The 17,844-nt window shown below is 42.1% G+C and overlaps 1 protein-coding gene and 1 non-coding gene across 4 annotated transcripts in view; both read left to right on the forward strand.

Moving 5' to 3' along the window:
* Positions 1-17,844, forward strand: part of ATP11C (ATPase phospholipid transporting 11C) — a 188,745-nt gene that overhangs the window by 65,127 nt on the left and 105,774 nt on the right. The window lies entirely within an intron of this gene.
* LOC115869065 lies at positions 9,247-9,352 on the forward strand. Its single transcript, XR_004045972.1, has one exon. It is a non-coding gene; the product is annotated as a U6 spliceosomal RNA (small nuclear RNA).

Raw genomic sequence — 17,844 nt, forward strand, 5'->3', positions numbered from 1 at the left:
GACTTGAGTTCTAGGGTATGTGGACTTGAGTTCTAGGGTATGTGCTTCCTGACCATCAAATTCTGACATTTATCTGAACTAATGCTTGTCAGCTTCATATAAAGCATACATTATGACAACTCATGTAAAGCCCACTATGTTTTATTTATTTATTGTTTTACTGTGTTCTACTTATTTGTTAGAGAAATTTTGAATGCGTATTCTTAGGGGTGAATTAGAAACATCATTTCTTCATAGTATTTCATGGTCACTTAGAGCCAAATCCTCCTTTTACCGGGTTGCTGGGAGAACATTCATCCATAAAGAAAGAGAAACATGGCAAAAGTAAAGTAAACCTTCAGATTTGCACAGTGGATTTGTATCACTGTGCCATGGATAATTGCACAACCTAACCTTAAACGTGAACATTTACAAAGCTGATTTTGACTGGATCTTTAATCCACATAATCAAATAGAGTCCATTCTAAACCAAACACAGAGATGATCACTACTGAGACTTATAGCCACTGACCTAAAAAAAATGAGTTCTTTTCTGGGAAAGTACAAAGAAATCCTGTGTTTACCAGATTGGGAACAACTGACTGTTAGTAAACTTGAAATCCCTAAGCACACCCCCCCCCAATTTGTTTTATGTATTTAAGGTTTTTGGTTTAATAATATACTGATTGATAATATAGTAATTATAAAATTTATGTCATATAATAGTGTTTATAATAAATATAATACAAAATAATGATTTATATGTATAAAATAAAATGACATGTTATATTGTTATATAATACACTAATTTTTTTTGTTTCATTTTTCCCCCAAAACCATAATAGTAGGAGCTTTTACAGATATACAATTTCATAGTGTAGTCACATCAAGTAGTATTGTACCATTGCTACTACAATCAGTTGCAAAACATTTTCTTCCATCTTGAACTCCTTGATACCAGCTCTCCCTTACCACCCCGTGTCACTGTACCCCCACAGGAACCCTTACTTTTTGTCTCTGAGTTTATCAATCCTGGGTTTCATATACTGAAAACCAGAAAAACATGTAACAATTCAAGTGGGCTGCCCACAATGACAAAATACATCAGAAATAAACCCCTATATGAGGGAAAAAATAAGTATTGAAAAACAGATCAGGACCAAAGTGTATCAGAGGAGGTATCAAATGACAAAGTTATGTATACTGATTGATAGCTAAAGACCTGTGTTCATGCAAATTCCCAAGGTTAGGCAATGCATGTCCCTTTGTTATAAATACTTATATATAAATTTTTAAAATCAATGTACATTGGGAGCATAAAAGCAAGATGATTCATAATCAAATTTGTGTGATAGAGATTCCAACACAGTAGTCTGAATAATCTCAATTTTAACCAGTTGCCATGGAGTTGATTTCAGTTGAAGGTGGCTCCATGTATATCAGTAAAATGTTCTCAGTAGCACTTGATTTTTGTTGTTGTTTTATACGCTTTATTGTTTTTAGCAATTAAAAAATAATTAGGGGCTTGTACAACTCTTACACAATCCATACATCAATTGAATCAGGCATGTTTGTACATATGTTGCCTTCTTTCTTTTCTAGACTGTTACTTTCTATGGAGCCCTTGATATCAGCTCTTTCCCCCCCCTCCCCCACCCTCATAGACTGATTGTACATTGTTATTATTTTCATCTCTCACACCGAACGCTATCTCCCTTCCCCCATGTTTTCTGTTTTTCTTTCTCCTGTAAAAGGGTGTATGGTTATGTGTCGATCATTGCGTTCGGTTCCCTCTTTCTCCCTTCCTCTCCCACACTTCCCTCTATCCTTCTGGTATAACTATTCCCACTCCTGCTCCTGGATTTTGTGTGTTGTGAGCTCCCATCCCTTTCTATACCTGTGTACATGTTCTGGTCTAGTCTGAATTGAGAAGCAGCACTGGGGTCATGGTAGGGTGGGGGGTGAGGAATCCTCAAGGAACCAGAGGAATATAGTGTGTTTCATTGATGCTTTACTGCACCCTGGTGACTCATTCCTTCCCTGTGGCCCCACTGTGGGGAAATTGTTCCACTTTCTACAGGTGGGCTTTGGATCTCTGCTCCAGCCCACCTCGTTCTCAACAATATGTTTTTGTTTGGTATGTGTCTCCTGATGCCTATTACCCGGTCCCTATGACTCCTCATGATCGCACCAGCGGTGTGCTTTTTCCAGGTGAACTTGTTGCTTCACTGCTGAATGGCGGCTCGTATAACTTCAAGCCTTTAAGACCCCAGATACTACATCTTTTAGTAACCAGGCACCATCTGCCTTCTTCACCACATTTGCTTATGCACCTGTTTTTGAGGAGGTACCCAGAGGCGGAGATAAGGGGAAAGTGACAGTGGGGCAGGAGGAAGGTAAAAGGAAACAGAGAGAAGGACCGAGGAAGCAAAGCAATGGATAGAGGCATAAACATAGCGGTGTACATGTGTAAATACCTTAATCCACAAAATAGAGGTATCGGCCCATGTACATATATTTATATGGCAATACACTGCGATAAGGGATGGACTTTGTGGGCCTGTGCTCATACTCTCCCTCAATACAAGAACACTTTGTTATATCCAGTCAGCAGTCTGAGATGTTCACCCTCCCGACACAATCGCTGAAGACAAAATGGGTGCATAAGCAAATGTGGTTTTAGCAATTCATGGTGGTTTGGTTGCATTAGTTTCCCATTCCACAATTTGTACACATTTGGTTGCTTGACTTGAGTGACAGTCCCCTCAGTGTCATAGCACTTTCCCCACTTTCTCCTTGAGTGCCCTGTTGCCATTGGTCCTTCTTCCCTGCCCCATCCTGCTACCTGAACAATTTTTGGGGGTAGATGTTGCCCTCTTGGTCTTACATGGTTGATTGATCTCACAGGTGTTAGAATTCACTTTATAGGCCCAGCTGTTGTTTGGCTTGGAGGTGATTCCCCATGTGTGGCTTCAGATCCAGACCTGAAGGGTGTCAAAAGGCCACCTTCTCGGGAGTTCTACCAGTCTCTCTCTGACTAGAAAGCCTGGCCTCTTTTTTTTAAATGATTTTGAATTTCATTCGACAGTTTTTCTTCTACTCAGTCCAGGTCACTTATTGGGTTCCCAATCCAAGTAGTCGGGAGTGGTTCATTAGCTCTCTGGCTAGTGGAGTCTGTGATTTGCACCATCAGTTAGTCCTCTGGACTGGTGTTTTTCTTGAGTCTTTGATTGCCTTCCGTGAAGCAAGCAAAAAATAAAGAAGAGCAATAGTGGCAATATTTGTCAGAGAAAGTAGACTTCAAGGCAAGATCCACCACAAATGAGAAAGCAAGACTGTATAATGATTTAAAGGTCACTGGGTGGGTTTGCACACAGGTGCTTGGGGAAGGGTTCATGGGGTCACGCCTCCTCCCACATTCCGTTCTAACAGACTGAACTGATGTTTTTGGCTGGGCAGGGCTGCTTTGGAAGGTTCAGGTGGGTACAGACTTCCAGCTGCATAAGAATCATTGCGGGACTTGAGCCAGGAGGCATGTCACACCCCAGTGCATGTTAAATTTATGACGGGGGTGGGGGGTGCCACCTGTCTTTGGATCCTCAGTGCAAGTACATGGAAGGTGTCACTAGTTTGTGGGCTCCCAATGCATGTGTAGCTGAGTGCAGGAGTGAGCTGAGTAAAAGAGTTGGGCTCCAGGCTCTGGGGCAGGGCAGTTGTGGGTACTACTAAAGGTAGCATGGAGGGTGAGGTGAAGGCGCTGTCCCTTTCAAAAGATCTTGGTGCTTCATGAGATTTTGCAGCCTTGCCTTTGAAGATAACAGTTGCAAAGTTGACATCTGGTTCTGGTTCATTTGTTGTAAGAGGGGCATTGTAATGTGATGGACTATGCCACCATCTTGGACCTCTTCCCTTCATACAGTTTTCAAAGACTGATATTTTTTTGAAAGTAGATTGTCAGGCTTTCTTCTGAGGCACCTTTGGGTAAATTTAAACCTCCAATTTTTCTGTTAGCAGTTGTGTGTTGATTGCTTGCACAGCCTAGGAGGAGCATTCTTTCCAGTGGTCTACAGCTCACTTCCTGAGGTGGAGACTTCTTTCTAAACTTAACTATTTCCAAAGGGAAGCTATTCAATGGGACATGCCAAGTACAGTAATTTGAAATGTCTGCCTTGGGCCTTAGGAGCTCTGGTGGCACAGTGGTTATGTGTTGGCTGCTTACCACAAGGCCAGCAGTTCGAAACCACCAGCTGCTCCAAGGGAGAAAGATGGGCTTTATATGCCCTATCTCAGAAACTCACAGGGGGCAGTTCTATCCTGTCCTGTAGGGTTGCTATGAGTTGCATTGACTTGATGGTGATGAGTTAATTTTTTTGTTTTTGTTGTTTTGTTTTTGAGACTTTGGGCCTTAAATAGAGGAATTTAAAAGATAAAAATTACTTCCTATCACGTTGATGCTGAGTGACCCCATAGAATAGAATAGAACTGCCCCATAGGGTTTCCAAGGCTTTAAATCTTTACAAAAGCAGAGTTGCCACATCTTTTTGGTGCTGAGCAGCCGGTAGTTTTAAACTACGTACGTTTTCTTTGCAGCTAGTGCTGTAACCACAGTGACACTAGAGCACTTGTAAGTAAAGATAGTAGTTCCTAAAAGTGACTATAATACGATTCAAATGTCTTTTAGTGCATCTTAACACAACTGTAACTGGCTTCAATGTGTCAGAGCTCTGAAGAATGAATGCACTGTACACTGTCTTGGAAGCACAGTCAATATGGGAACTATAATCAGACTTTCCCAGGGCCCCATTCTCCCTGTGCACCACACCCAGACACTCAAAGAAATCCCTTAACTTTTCCTAATTATAAAAAATAAATGGCTTTATACATTTACTGTTAGATGTGTTAAAGAAAAGTAGAGTGGTCATGAAGTATCGATGGGATCAGGTATCAAGCATCAAAGACCCAGAACAAAATATATCGATGTGAATGAGGGGGTGGGCAGAGTGGAGACCCAAAGCCCATCTGTAGATAATTGGACATCCCCTTACAGAAGGGTCACAAGGATGAGATGAGCCAGTCAGGGTGCACTGACAAAACACAACTTTCCTCTAGTTCTTTAAGCTTCCCCGCTCCACCACCCCCACCCTCAACCCCACCCCCATCATGACTCCAATTTAAACTTACAAATCTGGCCAGATCAGAGCATGTACACTGGCAAAGATAAGAGCTCGCAGCACAGGGAATCTAGGGCAGATAAACCCCTCAAGACCACTAATAAGAGTAGCGCTACCAGAGGGGAAGGAAAAGGTGGGAGGAACAAGGGGGAACCAATCACAATGATCTGCATATAACTCCCTCCCAGGGGGATGGACAGCAGAAAAGTGGGTGAAGGGAGACAGTGGTCAGTGTAAGACATGGAAAAAATTTATAAATTATCAAGGGTTCATGAGGGAGGGGAGGGGGGAAATGAGCTGATACAAGTGCTCAAATAGAAAGAAAATGTTTTGAAAATGATGATGGCAACATATATACAAATGTACTTGACACAATGGATTTATGTATTGATTATGATAAGAGCTGTAAGAGCCCCCAATAAAATGATTAAAAAAACATGTTTATGGCGGCTTATCTAAATCTCTAATCCACAAGTTTTGCAGGGGTTCTTGATATCATTGGGCTTTACAATATCTGCTGGTCACTAAAGCCAAACACAGACCACGTCTACTTAAAGCTGTAGCATTCTCTTAAAGGCACCCCAGTGGCATAGTGATTACACATTGGGCTGCAACTCCTGTGGTTGCCAGTTCAGAAACTACCGGCAGCTCCTCTGGAGAAAGACTGGGTTTTCTACTCCTGTAAACAGTTGCTGTTTTGGAAACCCACAGGGGGTCATTATGAGTTAGCAGTGATTTGATGGCAGCACGTTTGGCTTTTTTATTTTCTTTAAACATCTGGCACTAGGACATGAACTGGGAGTCAGTTTTGAGCTGGCAGGAGCCTATGGGCCCCAAAAGCTGAGAGAGGGGGGTCCCTTGGGCCTGGAGCTTGTCAGTAATGGAGTGGATGGGAGGGATGAGACCACAGCAGGGAGAACACTGGAGAGGCAGCCAAGTGTGTTCGTGGGGACAGCAGTTGAATCACTAGCCCTTCATAATATAACCATTCCGGCACTCTTAGTAAATGCCTGCTTATGTGGATTTTCTCACTTTGAACATACCTTCACGAGGCTTCTAACTTGGAAAAAAATTTTGTATATCTGTAGAACTTTGGATTCACATAGGAAATCAACTCCCAAATATTACCAGTGGGAAAGCAGACACTCCGGGGAAACGTGGTTTTCTGGTGACGTCCACATGGGAATGCTGCTGAGCACCGCGCAAGCACTTCAAAAATTTCCTTTAATAAAAAGGGCCAAGCTTTTTTGAGTTAGAGTACCTCACACTTGTAAACTTGATTGGGAAGGAAGAGTAGAAGGTGAGTGCTTGAGACTCTTATCTGTGACTCTGTTTGTCCAGGCCTGCTCCCTGCTCTGCCTTTCCTTGCCCCTTAGAGCACCAGGCCAGGATGGGCAGTTCCCTGACACTGCCTGCCTGTACATGCACCCGTCACTCCAGCACCCAGACTTTCGTCACTCCAGTACCCAGACTTCCCTGCATTGCAGGTGTTACAGAGCTCCCATGTTAGCCATAGTTATGTACATGCAGTTTGCTCTTGCTTCAACCCATTTACGCAGCCCTATTCTCTGCAACTTTCTACACTCTACCCTAAAGGGAATTGTGCATCAGTAACACTTGAGAAGCCTTTTGAAGTTGGTTTTAGTTCCTCTGATGCCATCATTTTTTGTGAACCTCTGGTCTTCTAGTTCCATTGAAGGCTTTAGTGAATGTTAGTGAAGGAGTTTGTCTGTTATACATACGCTAATTCAGAAGGGTGATCTGTTTAGTTAGCCCTTTAAAGATTCATGTAAAGAAATACTCAAGGTCATTTTGGATTTGTTAGCTTTGCTTCTTTTGTGTCTTCATTCCACGGAGATCATATCTCTGGTTTTACTTTATGTTAGTGGCCACATCATTGCATTTGTGCTCATGGAGTTTCCAGTGTAATAACTATACAGACATATTTCAGTGATGTGTATTAGGCTTTATTTTGTTTTGTTTACCCAGACATTAATTTTTTTACCTATTAGAAACAGTAGCACCAAAGGGAACACAGTACAAATAACATTCTTTGAGTACTTACATGAACGATGCTTGTTACACATTGCAACATCAATCATCATCAACATCATAATATCCACTTAAACAAAGGGAGAAATGAAGGCATTATATGGTTACGGGATTTTTCCCAGGTCCTATAGCTAGTAGGACACAGCCAGGATTTGAAGTCACATATCTGGCTCCAGAGCCTAGACACTTAACACTATGCTCAGCCTCCTCCCATATATGTATATTGTGCAACTATGTTCAACAAAACATAAGCCATCTGTGGTAGTCATATAATCTGTTGTCAATTTGAGAGGATTAAGAGTGAAGGGGTAGAGTTTAGCCTGTCAGGGTGCAGCTTGATGACCTCATTTGGGGATGCTAAGGGGAGATAAATAGCTTGCTGGAGGCAGGAGACAGGCTCACTCCCTGCAAGACATTTCTGTTGACAAGATACATGGAGCTACGCTTGTGCCCTGAGCTGGAGGAGCCACGTGGACACCCCTGCCAGCACTGAGATGCTTACATTGCCACTGGATCCACAAGACCTTCCATCTACTGGCCTGTGATCGTCCTGCATTCGGCATCATTGCATGTGTTTTGTGAGTCTGAAGCGACTTTATAGGTTGGTATCAGACATAGGGGCTAATATTGGACGTATGGATCTGATCTGGACCATGCTGGGATGTTTTCTTAAGATTCATTTGCTCTTGTGTATAAACCTCTTTCTTATACATATGAGTGTCTATGAATTTGTTTCTCTAGTCAACCCAGACTAACACACCATCCTTACCATTTCGGTGGAACTTGAGTGGCGTAGTGGGTTATGTGTTGTGCTGCAAACCAGAAGGTCAGTGGTTCAAAACTACTAACTTGCTCTATGGGAGAAAGATGAGGCTTTCTACATTCAGTGTCTTTGATTATCGTATACACTCGAGTATAAGCCAACCCAAATATCAGCCAAGGCATCTAATTTTGCCACAAAAACTACATTAAAAATATGCTGAAAAACTAGGCTTCTACACAAGCATATACTGTATATTCTTTAAGTTATGGATTCAATCACTTCTTGGCCCTTTGGCTAAGATAAAGTGAAGCTATGAATCCAGTTTCGCTGCCTTTTTCTAACTATTAGAATAAACTTAGTGCCCTCTAGGCAAAAACACCTCCTTTGCACACCCTTGGGTGTAGCCAGTTACATAGTGTGGTGTGTAGGAGAGTTTGACCACAATGTCAGCAGTTTGAAACCACCAGCCATACTGTGGGAGAATGATGAGTTTTTGTTTTAATAGTCTCAGAAACCTACAGGGGCATTTCTGCTCTGCCCTGTAGGATCTCTATGATTTGAAATCAACTCAGTGATAGCGAGTGAGTGAAACTCCTGATAATCACTTAATAAGCTTTGGATTCCATATTTGCTTATTTCATATAAATGAGATCACAAATTTGTCTTTTTGTAAATGACTGATTTTGCGCAGCCTGGTGTTTTCATGGTTTGTATGTGTAGTGGTATGAATCAGGACTTCCATTTCTCTTTATGGCTTAGTAGTATTTGCCTGTTATGTGTATATAGCACATTTTGTTTATTCATCTGTGGTTGCATGTATCCGTTGTTTACATGGCTATTGTGAGTAGTCCTACAATGAACAGTGATATACAACTACTTGATTCTCTGCTTTCAAGTAAGTGTCTTGGGTATATTATTAGGGTTGGAATTGCTGCGTCATAACAAGTCCAACTCGTTGGCAAAGAGTTTGGGTTGGATTTGGTTAAAGTAGTTCTTTTAAAAAAAATTTTTTTTTGGTTAAAGTAGTTCTATGCTCAACATTTTGAAGAACTGTCAAAATGTTTTTCATAGTGGATGAAGGTTCTAGTTTCTCCATAACTTCTCCAATGACTGTTCTTTTTCTTTTGTTGGATCATTGCTATTCTAATAGCAGTGAGGAGGTATCATTATAGTTTCGATGTCTCTCTTATGACTAATGTCATTGAGCATCTTTTCATGTGCTTGGTGACCACTTGAATATTCTTTTGATGAAATAAATGTCTGTTAAAAATCCTTTGGCCAGTGCTCGCTTTGGCAGAATATATACTAAAATTGGAATGATACAGAGAAGATTAGCATGGCCCCTGCACAAGATGACAGGCAAAATCATGAAGCATTGCGTATTTTTCCATCTCCCCCCGAGCAGGCCTTCTATAGTGGAACCCTATTGAGGAGGCTGTGGCAAAAGCTGCTAAGCTGGCTGAGGAGCATTCTTGAAGGGGGGTCCTTTGAGCCAACTGACCCCTGTGCACTCTCCTCCCCCCAATCCAAAAGCTTGTTTTCTGTGTAGGCCACACAAGAGCCTTGTTTGAAAATGTGTTCTGTCTAAAAAATATTTAAGGTTTCCAATAAAATATACTTCCCTCCAAAAAAAAATCCTTTGGCCATTTTTGATTGTGCCCTTTGGCTGTTAAGTTGTTGAAGTTTTAGAAATAGAATTTTGAGATGAGACCCTTTTTGGGTATCTGATAACTGAAAAATTTCTCCAATATGTATTTTCTCTTCGTCATCAGCCTTTGTATTTGATAAAACACCTTTACTCTGAGAGAAATTTATTAGAATGGCAAATATATTGGATACTTTTGATTTTTGAGCATCTTAAGATACACCCATATTCATGAGACAGTCAAACCTTGACATTTCAGCCCTGATTAAATTACATTCTTGTCTCAAGTCACAGCGTGATGATCCCTGGTGATTCTGAGTAGCTTTAAATGATGCTTGGATTATTAGGTCGGGCTCTTAAGTCAAACGAGTGAGTCCATATCCTTCCATCATGCCCATCCATTTATCCATCGGCAGATTTCTTCATCTGCTCATAACCCATTTAGGGATTGATTATCCTTTCTGTGGAACCAAATTCCAAGTTATATTCTGAGCAAACCAGCCACAGGAGTCTAGCAGCCCGTGGATGATCACCTTCAGGAAAGGAAGCAAGCCACTCTGTAAAAGCTTGCCAATTTTATGTATCCACAGCCCCTCCATATTTTACAGGGTCTCCTAATTTGACTGCTGAATTTGGCATTACTTGAATGTTCAGTTTCTATTCAAGGAGTTTCTCTCTCTCTCTCTTTCACACACACACACACACACACACACACACACACACACACACAGTTTTATTGGCACGTAATCCACATCATACAATTCAGTCCTTCAGTCACGTCAAAAAGGATTGTACAATCATTATCACAATCAATTTCAGAACATTTTCTCATTTTTCCCCTCAATGACTAAATCACCTTTAAAATGAGCTGTGTAATCACATTCAGTTCTAGTGCTCCTTCCCCCTCCCTCCTTCACTGTTTATTCGTGAAATCTCCTCCCCCTCCCCATTTCACCCTCCTACCCACCCTACATTCCCTACAAATCCTTAGATCAGTTATTATCTGTATGCATCTACTCCCTCTGTGCTTCATGAACTGTTAAACCCAACAGAAACAATAAAGAACAAAAATGAAATGAAGTGATAAGGATAAAATAATAGTAACATAAAGATTAAAATACCACAATGAGCAGGAAAACAGAAACCTCCATCAGTAAGGTAAAAGGAAACAGGAAAGATCTAGGAAGCAAAGCTATGGATATAGGTATAAACATAGGTGTGCACTTATGTAAATATATTCGTATAAAAGAGGTATTGGTATATGTACATATATTTATATGGCAATACATGAGATACAGCATCTGGGGTCTTAAAGGCTTGAAGTTAAACAAGCAACCATCTAGCCGAGAATCAACAAAGCCCACATGGAAGAGCACACCAGCCTATGCCATCATGAGGTGTCCACGGGATCAGGTTAACTGGCACCACAAGACCCAAAACAACACATAAAAAACATATGGTTGAGAACGAGGGGCGTCGGAGCAGATACCCCAAATCCATCTGCAGACAATGTGGCATCCCCTCACATAAGGGTCACAAGTCAACCAGGGCGAACTATCACACTGATGAAACACACAGTGTCCCTCCAGTTCCTTGAGGCTCCCCCCCCCCCCACTGTCATGACCCCAATCCAGCCTTTTACTGTGGGCTTGGCTGGAGCATGTACACAGGTACAAATAAGAGCTCAGGACACACGAAATCCAGGTTAGATAAACCCCTCAGGAACAGCAATGGGATTATCGATACCAGGAGGGTAGAGGGAAGGTGGGGAGAGGAGGCAGGGAGAAACTGCAGGGGAAAGGAGATAAAATAATAATAATTTATAATTTGTCAGTGGGTCACAAAGGTGGGAGGGGGGAGGGAGGGAAAAGGTGAGTGGATACCAAGGACTCAAGTAGAAAGTAAATGTTTAGAAAATAATGATGGCCACATATGTACAAATATGCTTGATGCAGTTGATTGTTATAAGAGCCCCCAATAAAGTGATCTTAAAATAAATATATATGAATAAATATGAAAAAATAAAACAAAACCCAAAACCTCCATCACTATTTAAAAAGCCAGGATCAAGTGAGAGCCTTGCACTTAGAACAAATTCAGGTTGGGTGGTTCTCAACCTTCTTAATGCCGCCACCCTTTAATACAGTTGTTCCTCATGTTGTGGTGACCCCCAACCTTAAAGCTATTTTTGTTGCTACTTCATAACTGTCATTTCGCTACTGTTAGGAATTAGGCAACCCCTGTGAAAGGGTTGTTGAACCCCCATAGGGGTTTCAACCCACAGGCTGAGAATCGCTGGCCAAGTATCAAGGTTTATTTGGCCTAGTCAGGATTACAGTGGTCTATATTTGATAGTAAGGCTGTTCCAGACCTTTGCCTGTGGCTAGAGGGGATCTGCCAGTGGCTTAATCTGACTAGATAGTGTGCAGATGGGTTTTGGGCTCCCAGTGTCCTCCACAGCCTTCCACAAATTGGGTGTTCACAATTTAAGCTGTGATACTTTTCCCTTCATCATATTTGGATTTTATAATTGTCATCTTTGAAGCACATAAGCTGGTGTGCTTCTTCCAAGTGGACTTAGTTGACTCCTTGGCTTAGATGGCTTCTTTTTTGAATACAAGCATTTTTTCCCAAATCATTTTATTGGGGCCCCTTACAACTCTTGCCACAATTCATACATCCATCCATTATGTCAAGCACATTTGTACATATGTTGTCATCATCATTTTCAAGACATTTTCTTTCTACTTCAGCCTTTGGTATCAGCTCATCCCCACCCACCACTCACCCCTGAATACAAGCATTTAAGACCCCAAACACTATTTGGATTGATAGCCCAGCACCTTCTGCTTTCTTCAGCACACTTTGCTGTAGCACCTCAAGGAGTTGCTTGCAGTTATTTCAGGTTTTGAGAGCAGCTGTTGGAAATAAAGTAAAGTATTTGAAGAGTAAAGGAGAAAGGAGAGCAATTGGGGTCTCACTGACTGCTAGCAAACCTATTCTTTCTCACAGTGACTCTAAATGACAGAACAGAGTAGAACTGTCCCCTGGGTTTCCAAGACTGTAAATCTTTACAGGAATAGTAGGTCTTATCTTTCTTTCATGGAGCTGCTGGTGTTTTTGAATTGCTGACCTTGTAACTACTGCCTAATGCATAACCCACTACACTACCAGATCTTCTTGTTGGGGACTTGGCGGAGAAATTTAGTTAGAATATCAGAGGAAAGTCAGCTGGAAACTAAAAAGTAAATCTTCTTGTTCTTGCACCCAAATTCTAGTTTGGGGGGCATGCTACATGGGAATAAACATTTAAAAATGAATTTGATCATACTCTGGATTGTTGTCTGTTGTGACTGTGTTAGTCTAGGTAGATTAGAGAAACAAATTCAGGGAGACTCATGTGTATAAGAAAGAGGTTTATATACAAGAGCAATTGAATCTTGAGGAGAATATCCCAGCCCAGTCCAGATCAAGTCCATAAGTCCAACATAGCCCATATGTCTGATGCCAGTCTATAAAGTCCTCTTCAGACTCACAAAATACATGCAATGATGCAGAATGCAGGAGAGTCACAGGCCAGTGGGTGGGAAGTCTTGTGGATCCACTGGCATTGTAAGCATCTGAGTGCTGGCAGGGGTCTCCAAATGGCTCCTCCAGCTCCAGAGGTCTGGTTGCATCAGAGTAGGTCCATGTGGTTTCTCCAGCTCCCAGGGCGTAGCACCATGGCCATGTGTCTTGTCAGTAGAGCATCTCTCAGGGAGAGAGCCTTATCAGTAGAGAGTCTCCCAGGGAGTGAGCCGAGAGAGAGTAGGTCTCCCGTCTCCAAGTAGAAAAATATAGGAGTTCCCAGAGTTTTTAGGAGAAGGCCATGTGCACACAGAGGCCTCATGGCGTATATCCTGATTGACAAGCAGACTCCACCCTTTCACTGATAATCTTCTCAAATTGATACCAGATTATGTAACTACCACAGTGACCTTTGTGTCAGATCATGGCAAACTCATACAATGGGATCAGATCGTTGTGATCCCTTGAGTTTTTGCTGTCTAGTTTTTCAGAAGTAGTTCACTAGGTTTTTCTTCATTGTCCACTTTAGTAGCCTGGAAGCTCTGCTGAACCAGTTCAGTGTCATAACATACAAGCCTCCGTTGACAGGTGATGGCTGGCTGTACCCGAGGTGCATTGGCTAGGAATCCATCTAAGGGCTTCTTCTGGGAAGGTGAGAATTGGACTAGTGAACTGCCACCCACCCCTTCTTTTGGATTAGAAGATTGTAACACTACCCAAGTTTTCAGTCACATTAATCTAGAAGTCTCCCTAGACTGACTCCTCCTGGACCCAGTTCAGTCCCTAGGAGCCCCTATTCTCATTCCACCTATCCCCACCCCCTTACTTATCTCTCCAGCTCCTGCAGGAGGTTCTTTCATAGAAAGTCAAATAGAAACCTTTCTTTGATGCAAGGTCGTCCACACTGGCATTTTATATTTCTGCACTTCTGGCGTTTAGAAAAACCAACAAACTAGTATTGTTTCCACTTGCAGTCGGGGATCTAGGTTGTATTGAATGTCTAATAGTATTTTCTAAGATTGGAGACTATGACAGTAATAGTGTGGATTACATGGTACTGCCTACTCACTAATAACCCTGTATGTAAGCTTCAGTATTGATTGTTCTGTCGAATATATGGTACAAACAAATAATATCTGTCAATCATTGGAATTGTTTTTTTCAAAGGAAAATGTTTATGCTCCAGAAAAACATAGGGATAATGCTAGGAGCGTCCTTTCACATTTTCCCAGAGTCTTGTTTGTGGAGAACTTTCTATAGATCAGTGAGTGATATTTCTCTGCTCTGTTAGCAGAGAAAGCAATGCTTTAAAAAGTTCCCTGCCCATTTATTGGTGACTGAAATGAGGCTGACTTGTGAAGAAAACAGCACATGGCTGGCTGATTGGAATTATTTGCCTCTGATCCATGGTGCCTCCTCTCTGGGTACTGGTTCCCCCTGAAAGCCTCTTACAACTTACTTGGTACTTTCTGCCAGGAACATTTCCTATAAGTCAAACTAATATAAGTCTAATCAGATTTTCTCAACAGAAGCAATATTACAGGGGGAATGATATTCCTGACCTGACTTACTTTTTTAAAAGTAGAAACGATCATAACCACTAGTTAAATGCTTACTCAACTAGAATTGACGGATCTAGAAGCTGCCCAGGATCAGATATACAAATCAATTAATGAAGCCTCATAACAACAGTTTGTACTGAAACAAATATGTTTATAAAGGACATTCTGCAAAGTCAAGAAATTAGCAATCAGGTTTGTTTGGGTAAATATTGACAGGTGACTTCAGGGGCGGCATGGAGTTGCTCTATGATTTGAGAATTTTTCTCTCTGCATTTTCATTTGCTCATTGGCAGTTCCCTATAAGCAGGCAGATTCTAGAGTAAGCTTCCAGTCTTGGTGTCTTTGAGTTGTCGCCAGGGAAGGCTTACTGAGAACATTTAGAAGTTCTGAAGCATGATTACAAATTCCCAAACCAAGCAACCAGACTCACTGCTATCAAGTCAATACTGACTCACAGAGACCCTTATAGGGTAGGGTGGAACTGCCACTATGGGGTTTTGAGACTGTAACTCCCCCCCACCAAACTATTTTATTGAAAGTTAATTACAGATATCACCATTCCATAGTTCAATTACCATATCTACTCGAGTATAAGCCAATTTCTTCAGCACATTTTTAATGCAGTTTTTGTGGTAAAATTAGGTGCCTCAGTGGATATTCAGGTTGCCTTATACTTTATGGGAGTAGAAAACTTCATCATTCTCTAGTGGAGTGGCTGGTGGCTTTGAATCACCTACCTTACAGTTGGCAGTCCAACAGGTAACCACTGCACCACCAGGGCTCCTGACCCACCAGGGTTTACGTAGGTGCAAACAGAAGAAGAAGAGCATCCCTTGCTGAGTTGAAGCCCTGGGAGCATGGAGGGGCTTGGAATAGAAAGAAGGCCTTTGTGGCTAAAACCTGAGGTGGCAAGATGCAGTTGGAGAGTTAAGAAGAAGCCACAGGATTTTTTTATTGTAGGTAAAAAAGATCATAAATTCAAATGCATATTTTTAGAGACGCCATGGTAAAGTGAAATTACTCGGTAAGGCTCTTTTATAGATAGTCTATGTGTGGGAGCATGCAAATTAGGAATAAACCAAACCTAAACCCAAATTCAATACCATCAAGTCCATTGGGACTCACAGCCACCCTATAGGACAGAGTAGAACTGCCCCTGTGGGTTTCTCATACTGTAACTCTTCCTGGAGTAGAAAGCCTTATCTCTGTTCCACAGTGTGGCTGGTGGTTTCAAACTACTGACCTTGAGGACAACAGCCTAATGCATAACCCATTATGCCACTCTGACTCAGGAATTGGTCAGTTTCACCATCCCGCTGTGTATAAAGAGCCCAGTTCAGAAGCAGGACAGGGAATCCCATGACCACCAAGAAAGAAGAGCCACCAGTTGAATGTTTGGAAGATCCCTCCCTGAAATGGCAGGCGGCCGGAGAGGCATGCACCTGAGGCCCAGCACTGTAACCGTGAGACAGAATAGAGAAACCATGCTAAGACTGTGAGACAAAGCGGTGGGTTTCTTGACCCACAAAAGAGTAAAATGGAGTGCTTTCAGACAGGAGGCTGGCATGCAGAGTGGGGTGCCCTTTGTAACACTGGCACAAGCAGGCTAGAGGCCAAGGAACTGCGTGACTGAGAGTTTGAGGACCAGAGAGAGATGTTCCTGCTGACTTGGCTGAGAAAGAGTGCCATAGACAAAAGAACTGGATCCTCATAACGTTTTCTGATTCTGAATTGTAATCTGTTAACTTCCCAAGTATTATCTGTAAGTTCTGTGTGGCCACTGCAGCACATTTTCGTTCCCAGTAGAGTGAGGTAGAGAGCCTGGGGAGAAAAGTTTGGTATCAGACTAGGATGAAGGATGGAGGGTGGAGGCATATTAATTCATCACTGTTGCTGGTGGGATTACATATACATTCAAGAAAGAGACCATAATTGGGATATGTACACTACTATGGACTAGAAAAGTTTACAGAATTGGGTCTGGCTCCCTCTGACCATCCTGGTCAGTGCTTGACTAATGACTATGCTGCCCTGGTACCCCAGTTCCATTAAGGTCATTACCAGGCAAGCCCATGAGGGGAAGAGTGTACCCTTTCCTGGGCTGGCTACGGGAAACATAGAAATCCTCTTTTAAATACACTGCCTGAGGGCAAAGCTTTACAAATTGCTGGTTAATGGTCAGAAAGAACTCAGTGGAGGCTGAATTTATGTCCAGCTTCAAAATGGGTTTCTACAAGAAGCCTTAGCCTTCTGTAAACTCTAAGCTCTACTACAGTTTTCAATGTTTAAGATCAGTGAGATACCTTTAGGGCAGGGGCTAGGGCAGGGGGCATTGGGGGCATCCGATTGCGTTGTTTGTCCTTTTGGATCCTGGCTGAATCAGTTCTGAACCAAGTGCCACGATCATTCTTGGTACTCGGCTCATTTGTATGAATATTTACTGTCTGATCATCCTTGAGGGCAGGAACTGTGCCTATTTTTTATTTACTCGTGTATTTCCAGTACGTTGCTGGAAGCCAGAAACCCCAAACAATGGAAGCTCCATATTTCTTTGTAATTGTTTTGAGATTTGTTGTGCAAGATCTACACCTTGTGTTTGGTTGATAACTTTTTTAAAACATTTTTTTGGTGGTCTGAGTGAGCGTCTGCCTAGTACATTTATTTTCGGTTCCAACAAATTTTTTTACATTTTGTTCTGTGACATTGGTTGCAATCCCCTCATTGCAACAGCACCCTTCCCCACTTCCTCCTTAGGAAGTTTCAATCCGTTCCTTTCTTCCCTGCTTTCGGAACTTAGGTTGCCCTTTAGGCTTTAAAGGGTTGGTTGTCCCAAGGAGCATATTCCCTACAAGTGTTATTGTTCACTATGCAGGCCTGGTTGTAGGCTGGTTTCTTGTTTGGCTGTAAGGTAATCTCAGGGAGGAGATTCAGTTCTAAATTTGAAGGACCACAGTCTCAGGGGACCCGCCACTGTGTGTATGTTTTCCTCCTCCTCTGCCCAGGACATTTTATTATGTTCCTGATTGGAGCAGTTGACAGTGGGAGTGGGTGACCATTGAGTTCTTCTGGTCTCAAACTAGTGGAGGCTGTAGTTCGTGGGGTCCA

This window comes from Echinops telfairi, unplaced genomic scaffold (genome assembly GCF_000313985.2).
Source record: "Echinops telfairi isolate 266 unplaced genomic scaffold, ASM31398v2 ScPeMD7_20;HRSCAF=75, whole genome shotgun sequence".
In the NCBI taxonomy this organism is placed as follows: domain Eukaryota; kingdom Metazoa; phylum Chordata; class Mammalia; order Afrosoricida; family Tenrecidae; genus Echinops; species Echinops telfairi.